The sequence below is a fragment of the Tenrec ecaudatus genome, chromosome 15 (assembly GCF_050624435.1).
Source record: "Tenrec ecaudatus isolate mTenEca1 chromosome 15, mTenEca1.hap1, whole genome shotgun sequence".
Taxonomy (NCBI): Eukaryota; Metazoa; Chordata; class Mammalia; order Afrosoricida; family Tenrecidae; genus Tenrec; species Tenrec ecaudatus.
In genome coordinates this window covers 55,852,536-55,859,659 of record NC_134544.1, presented here as the reverse complement: position 1 = coordinate 55,859,659, position 7,124 = coordinate 55,852,536, and positions in this window count along the sequence as shown.

Here is a 7,124-nt window from a genome sequence, read left to right as displayed (position 1 = left end):
CAATTAGTAATTCCCTATGCTACTAGGGCCCCCCAGCCAATTAGTAAACCCATTAAATAACCAATTCTTAAATGGTACACTCATCTATTGCCACTTACTAACATGACATCATGAGTAAGTTATTTAACTTCTCCAAGCCTCAGTTACATCACCTGTAAAATGGAGATAATTCTATTTACATAGAATTTTGAGGAGGATTAAATGAGGTAATATGTGCAAAGGGCTTACCATAGTACCTGAGACACAATAAAGAATGAATGCTGGTCATTATTATTTAGACATGAGGATTTTATTCTGGTATTTTTTTATCATAACTAAAAATTGGAAACAACCTCAAATATCAAAGTGATTGGTTTAATGATCCATATAATTCAATAATCAATTAAGTTAATGAATGTGATTGAGAAAATGCTCATAATCAGTCAAATGATGAAGATCAGGTTATAAAATCATGTATCATGTACTCCCATAGAAAAATGACTGTTCAAATATACATTAAATATTTCAGTGTCTGTGTTTGAGGAGCAGTATTTTTTTACAGTGAGCTTGCATATATAATAATTTCTTGCAATAAGACAAAGGCAAACCAATCAAGCTATTTTCTTTTTTATAAAAAGACTTGGAACATATTCGGATTTTAATTTTTGGCTTATTGTTGTATAATGTAGCCATGGATGGCATGGAAACTGGAGTGAGAAGAGATTGCTAAAGAGGAAGGGAGAGAGAGACAGAAAAACTACGGGAGGCTAAGAGCTGGATGACTTAGTAGAGCATCGCTATTTGGGGACAGTATTTACCCATTCTTAATTCTGTTATATTAAAGCAGACATTGATGGTCTTTTCCATTTTTCTTTGCTCTTTCTCCCCTGTATGTATGTGTGTGTATATGTTGAAAGAATCAGTTTATGGTCTAAGTGTCTGGGAGGGGAGTGGAAGACCAGAAGAAACTAATCTAACCACAAAGGTTATGCCTTAGGAATAAGGAGTAGTGTTGGGATTTTTTGAAGGGGGTTGTTAATTATTGTCAGTTACTGTGGAGTCAGCACCTGCTCACAGTGTCCCAGTGTACGGCTCTGGGTCCTATGCTATCTTCGTGATGCAGTCTATTCAAGTCCTTGTAGCCAGGATATATTTCTAGTGGGGTCATCTTCTAGCATTGTATTAAACAATACTCTGTTATGATTCACAGCATTTTTATTGAATTAATTTTCAGTCCCTAGAGAAGGAAGGACATCATATTTGGTAAAGTAGAGGGTCAGCAAAAAAGAAGACCCTTGGCCAGATGGATTGACATGGGCTCAAACATAAGGACAATTGTGGGGATGGGAGTCAGAACTGACTCAATGGCATCTAACTACAAGGATAATAGCAATCTTCCGAAGGAGATAACCAGGCCTTTCTTACTAGTCTGTCTTAGCGTAGAAAGTCTGCTGAAATCTGGTTATGATAGGTGCCCTAGTAGTGTTTTAAATACTGGCCATGGGTTATGGATTGAATTATCTCCCCAGTATTTTGTGTTATAACTTCTAGTCTCTGTGCTTGTGGTTGTACTCTCATTTGGGAATGAGTTGCCTTTGTTGTGTTAATGAGGCAGGATGTATTTTTTTGTTAATTATTTTATTGGGGGCTCTTACAAGTCTTAAAACAATCTATACATCAATTCTATCAAGCACATTTGTACATATATTGCCATGATCCTTTTCAAAATATTTTCTTTCTACTTGAGCCCTTGGTATCAGCTCCTCAGTTTTTCCCTCTCTCCCCTACCCGGCAGGATAGGGGCTGGTTAGTATGTCGATCATTGCAATCAGGATCCGTTCGTAGAGTGTATCTTTAGGCAATGTCTCTTTGAGATATAACTCAAAAAAACCAAACTCACTGCCATTGAGTCAATTCCAACTTGTAGTGACCCTATTTCGACTCTATAAAAGAGATTAAACAAACGAATAGAAAAGAGATGGGCTAAGGTCCATGCTAAGACACATGGAGCTTTCTAATGAACCAGGCAGCAGAAGCTCTAAGAGACAAGGAAGGTGCTCTGGAGCCAATAGAGGGAGAAAGTCTTCCTCTAGAGCCAGCACTCTGGATTTGAACTGCTAGCCTCCTAAACTATGAGAAAATAAATTTGTTTGTTAAGGCAATCCACTTGTACTTTTGTTACAGTAGAGCTAGGTAACTAAGGCAGAAGATGGGGCCAAGAAGTGAGGGTGCTGCTTCAGCAAATTCCTGCAGTACGAAAGTAGTTTGGGTATTGGGTAATGGGTACAGGCTGAAAGAGATTTTAGGTGATTTATTGTAAAAGTCTAGATTGTCTTGAAGGGATTGTTGGAAGAATTATGGACGTCACAGGTGATTCTGATGAGGGCTCAGAAAGAAGTGTGTGCTACAGAGAAAGTAGAGACTATTGTCATAAAGAGTATATAGGATACCAGCAACAGAGTGTTGCTACAAATGTGAACATTAAATGTGCTCCCAGTGAGGCTTCCAGAGAAAATCATGCGCATGTGACTGGACAATGGAGGGAAAACAGTACTTTTTCTACAGTGGCAAAGAATTTGTCTGAATTATGCTCAAATGTTTGGTTGAAAGTGGGACTCAAGTGATGAACTTGGAAGTCTAGCTCAGGAGATTTCAGAAGCAAGAATTAAAAAGGTCTGCGTGGTGCCTCCTTGTCACTTAAAATTGAATGCTAAAGGAAAGAGATGGACTTTTGAATGTGAACTGTTTGATATGGAAACAGAATTTAAAGGTTTGGAAAATTCTTTTGTACGCACTGAGGCCATCCATATGTCAAAGAATTTTCACCAAGGATGTGGCTGCACAAACTTTTGTTAAAGGGATGAATCCTGTGGCTGATGGATCTAACCAACTACCCCAGCAGAAAGCCTATCAACTTAGTCTGAAGGGGACAGATAAAGAACAAAAGGTAAGGAAAGCTGTTTGCCTCTTGGAATCTCACAAGCAGGGAACAGGCCCAAGGAGCTGCCTCTGGTAGTCCTCTGAGAAAAGAAAAGAATCTGTGGGGCGGCTTGAGGTCAGCACAACTGCTGCAGGGAGCACGAGGAAGCAGGAGGACCTTCTTGGTTTCAAAGGAGGGGACCCCAGTCTCCTGGAACTCAAGGGTGGGGCCGCAGCCTCCTGGGTTTCCAAGAGGAGGATCGTTACCAACCCTGTTCTGCAGTGTGGAGCTGTCATGAGGTGTGCCAGGGGGATGGGGCTGATGTCCAAAGCCGAGAGGGTGGGGTTGCCATGCGTAAGGGGCTGAAGAATGGGAGCTGCAGGGCCAAGTGGATGAGGTTACTACTTAGATGGACTTTTAGTCTCGGAGATCAGAGGATTCTTTTCAATCCTTGGGAGCTTATGTAATACCTTCTGCTGGGTTTTGGACCTGGTTGGGGCCTGTTATTCTTTCTCCCCCTCCAGTTTCTCCCAATTGTAATGAAAATGTCTGCTTTGTTCTACTGGGACAAAACAACTTTTTGATTGTTAGAAGCCATCCACTTGTGATGTGGCAGCACTAGGTGCCTGAGATGCATAACTTGCAGCTGCATAGAACACACTTGATGTTCAGCAACGGACGGTCGGTGGTGGTTGGAAGAAGCAGGGGTTGTCAGAGTGCTTTAACTATCACCTTCAGGCTGTGCTGTCCAGTTTTTTAATACAATATGCTTCTGACATCTAGATCTTCAGATAGAAACCTTTAAAGTGAAACATCGAGCTTTTACATACTACAGGTTTACTATATAGGGCAGTTACTGTCATCTGTCAGATGTGCACATCAAACCTCTAAATAACCCCTCATAATTAAACTAGAATTAGAAAAAGTTCCCAAGTGGAGAAAGACTATTCTTTGTGAAATCTTTTATTCTAAAATTTATTGGAAACAGCTTTTGGGAAGGACTCAATTTAATAGCATAAATGTAACATTTTTCAGGGAACCTAATTGGTTTTGAAATTTTCACTAAAGGATAGGTTGACTGTTAATGATTTTCTCTCTTTGAGGCATACTGATTTGAAGGTGTGATGTTAGCTTTACTCTGTAGGCTGTTATTTCACTTCTTTGCACTTCAAAAAGATCTAAGGTCACTGATTATGACTCTGCCACTTCCTGCCTTGTTGTCTTTTACAGAGGGGTTTTGAGCATTTAGACCTGACTGTAAAGAGATCCACCAAAGGAGAATTTTTTTATATTTTCATGTCTATTAAATTCAGTACTTCTGCTTTTCACTTGAAAGTTTAATTATATAATTTATGAGGTAATACTTCAGAGTTCCCCTTAGGAGGGTTGAAATTCTTTTTGCCTCCTTTTACTTGTACACTGAGTTGTAGTAGAGTAAGGGTCTGTCTACCAAGAACTATGACTGTGTTTGGAGTAGGTTAGAAAGAGTTTACATGTACAGTATATGAAGTTCTATTGACCTATAACCAAAAAAAGGGGAATGCCAACATCCTTTTAGTTAGTTGCCCTTTGCTTTGCTTTTCCAAAGCAGTATTGATAGGCCTTTCCTGCAAATCTCAGGCCTCTTGACTTAGAGATCATCTGTGAGTGATCCTGGTGTCCAGGGTTGAACTAGCAAACCAGTGCATCGGGGTCAGAATCACAAAGCATTGACTTGACTTGCTTTCAGATTTTCATTAGCTAAGCTTGTCATTCTTTTCCCTGATTGTGTAAAATCTTTGCTTCAATTAATTGCCAGTCACGTGGGTTTTTAGTGAGAGGATAATTGAGTTCAGTTGGTAAGAGCAGCAAACATACAAACCAGAGATACTCAGTTCTTGGTTGTCTGATTCCTATTTCACACCATCCAGGCTTTGTTTTGTTCTTAATTGCTTTTGTGTGATGATGAGGTGCAACAGAAAATTTAAAGACACAGCCCTCACCTCATGTGCCATATATTTCTATTTATTTTTTCATTTTAGAAACAAAAGCAAAGTAGGCCTGGCCTCCCTCAAAACCCCAGATTTCTACAGATAACTGCATGCTCTCCAGTTCCTGTTGGGTGTCAAGTAGGCATCTTCAATTTCTATGCAAAATACAACTCTGAATTTGCTCTGCCTCTCACCACGGCAGTCCTCCTTTTCTTAACCCCTTTCACTTAATGGAACTGCCACCCCCAGTTGCCTGAATTCTTAATCTAGACAGAACAAAACACTGCCCAGTCCTGGCCATCCTCAAAATTGTCCTGTTTAGACCCCCCTCACCACAGTCTCCCAGGTCCACTTTCCCACCTTGGTTTTAGCCTCGCCATAAAGAACCGGGGTGATCCTTTCACACCAGAGATCAGATCAAAACTCTTTGGCAGTTTTTCTCTTGAAACAAAGTAAAAATTTCTTCTCCAACAAAGTCCTGTACAGTCTGTTGTCAGGTTACCTCTGCTGTCATTTTTCTCACCTTTAACTGGATAATAACCTATTCCTCAAACATGCCCAGCCTATTTTCACCTAAAATTGGGACTTTTACTCTGGCTGTTCTCCTTGCTGGGTGGCTCTTTCCATAGATTTTTCACATGGCTCACTTCTTCCTCTTGTTCTTGTCTTACCTCTAATGTCTACTCTTTAGAGAAGCCTTCCCTGAGCACCTCAACGCTCTTCCTCCCTCCCTATATGCTCCATCCATTACTCTATTTTATTTTATTCTTAGCAAGTATCATGACCTAAAATTATTTTAATCTGTTTATTGTAATTTACTGTCTCTCCTAGTAAGTATGCTGTGTGAGGGCAGGGACTTTGTATGCCTGTCCACTTGTGTGTCCTCATTGTCTATAACATGATGTGATGTTGCAGTAGGTGTTTTGTAAATATTTATGCTTGAATTGGTGAAAAAGCATATTTAGGGCCAAGAAGAAGATAAATCACTGAATCAGTAAAGGTGAATTTAGATATCATTTTAGTGAGAATATTTCATATTTTCATATTAATTGAATAGCTCAGAAATAAGAAAATGGACCCTTCTCCCTGGTTATTCTCATTATTGGTTATAATGGACAAAAGAAAAGAAAACCAGAACAGATTGGCAGTTACAGTCAGTTGGCTTTCCTTTTGCGGTATCTGTGCATATTGACTCATCACTTATCAGTTCTGCATATCGTTTATTTGTAACTTGGCATGAGTGTTACATGCTCGAACAACAGTACAGTGTGTACTCCTTGCAGAGAAGAGTCTGGAATGATGGTAAGTGCTCATTATGATGGAACGTCTTGCACCAAGCAGGCAGTCCCCATGCACACATGTGTATCTCAAGAAAGAAAACATCAAATTGCAAGCCATGAGTGGTAAATAAGCAGTTAACTGTGCAGACTTTGAATGTGCAATAATTTTCCAGGAATTGACAAGTATACTGATAATGAACAGTCTGCATATTTATTTCGTGTCTGTAAATCAGTTGTAATAGGTTAGCTGCATGCCTATGATTTCAACAGAAGGTAGGAGAAAATGGTAAGATGTCTCCCTTTCCTGGCTGCATTGTTCATTAAATGTCAACAGGCTACCAATGACCAAAATTAAAGGATGAAAAATATAGTTTGTTGTTTAATTTCGAAACCACGTCACAATTCTTACACGCTGTTGTTGTTTTCTCTTGATTATACTCTCTTTGCAAAATAGCACCTCAGACTACTAAGGTGTTTTCACCAATGCTTCTCATGAGTTTCCCAGCCTCATTGTCTATTGTGTTCTCTATTGCAAGGTAGTAATTGCCGCTGAGGAGTTTTGAGTACTTTTCCTTCCCAAAATTCACTGCTAAATTCCCATTTCCTGGGTGCTGCCCTGTTCTCAAAGAATAAAAGCTCTAGTTATAGGATGCTGTCAGCATCAATCCTTTGATCAGTACCCCTGATGAGAAAACAACAACAACAAAAACAAAAAATCTTTTGCATCTAGTGAGGAATCCAGAGTTGCAGAATTTGTGGCTGATTGAGCAGGCCTAGTAGTATTGAAGTACCTACTTTCTCTTTTTGAATTTAACTAACCTCTCATTTGGCACCTGATTTTTATCCTAGATAAAAAAAATCTGTTATTTAATTAGAGTGGTGGTCTTCATATTCAGATATTGACCACTAATATGAGTTTTTAAGTGATTCCTTCTCATTAGCTTATGAATAAAATTGGTCATGAATTGGCATCTT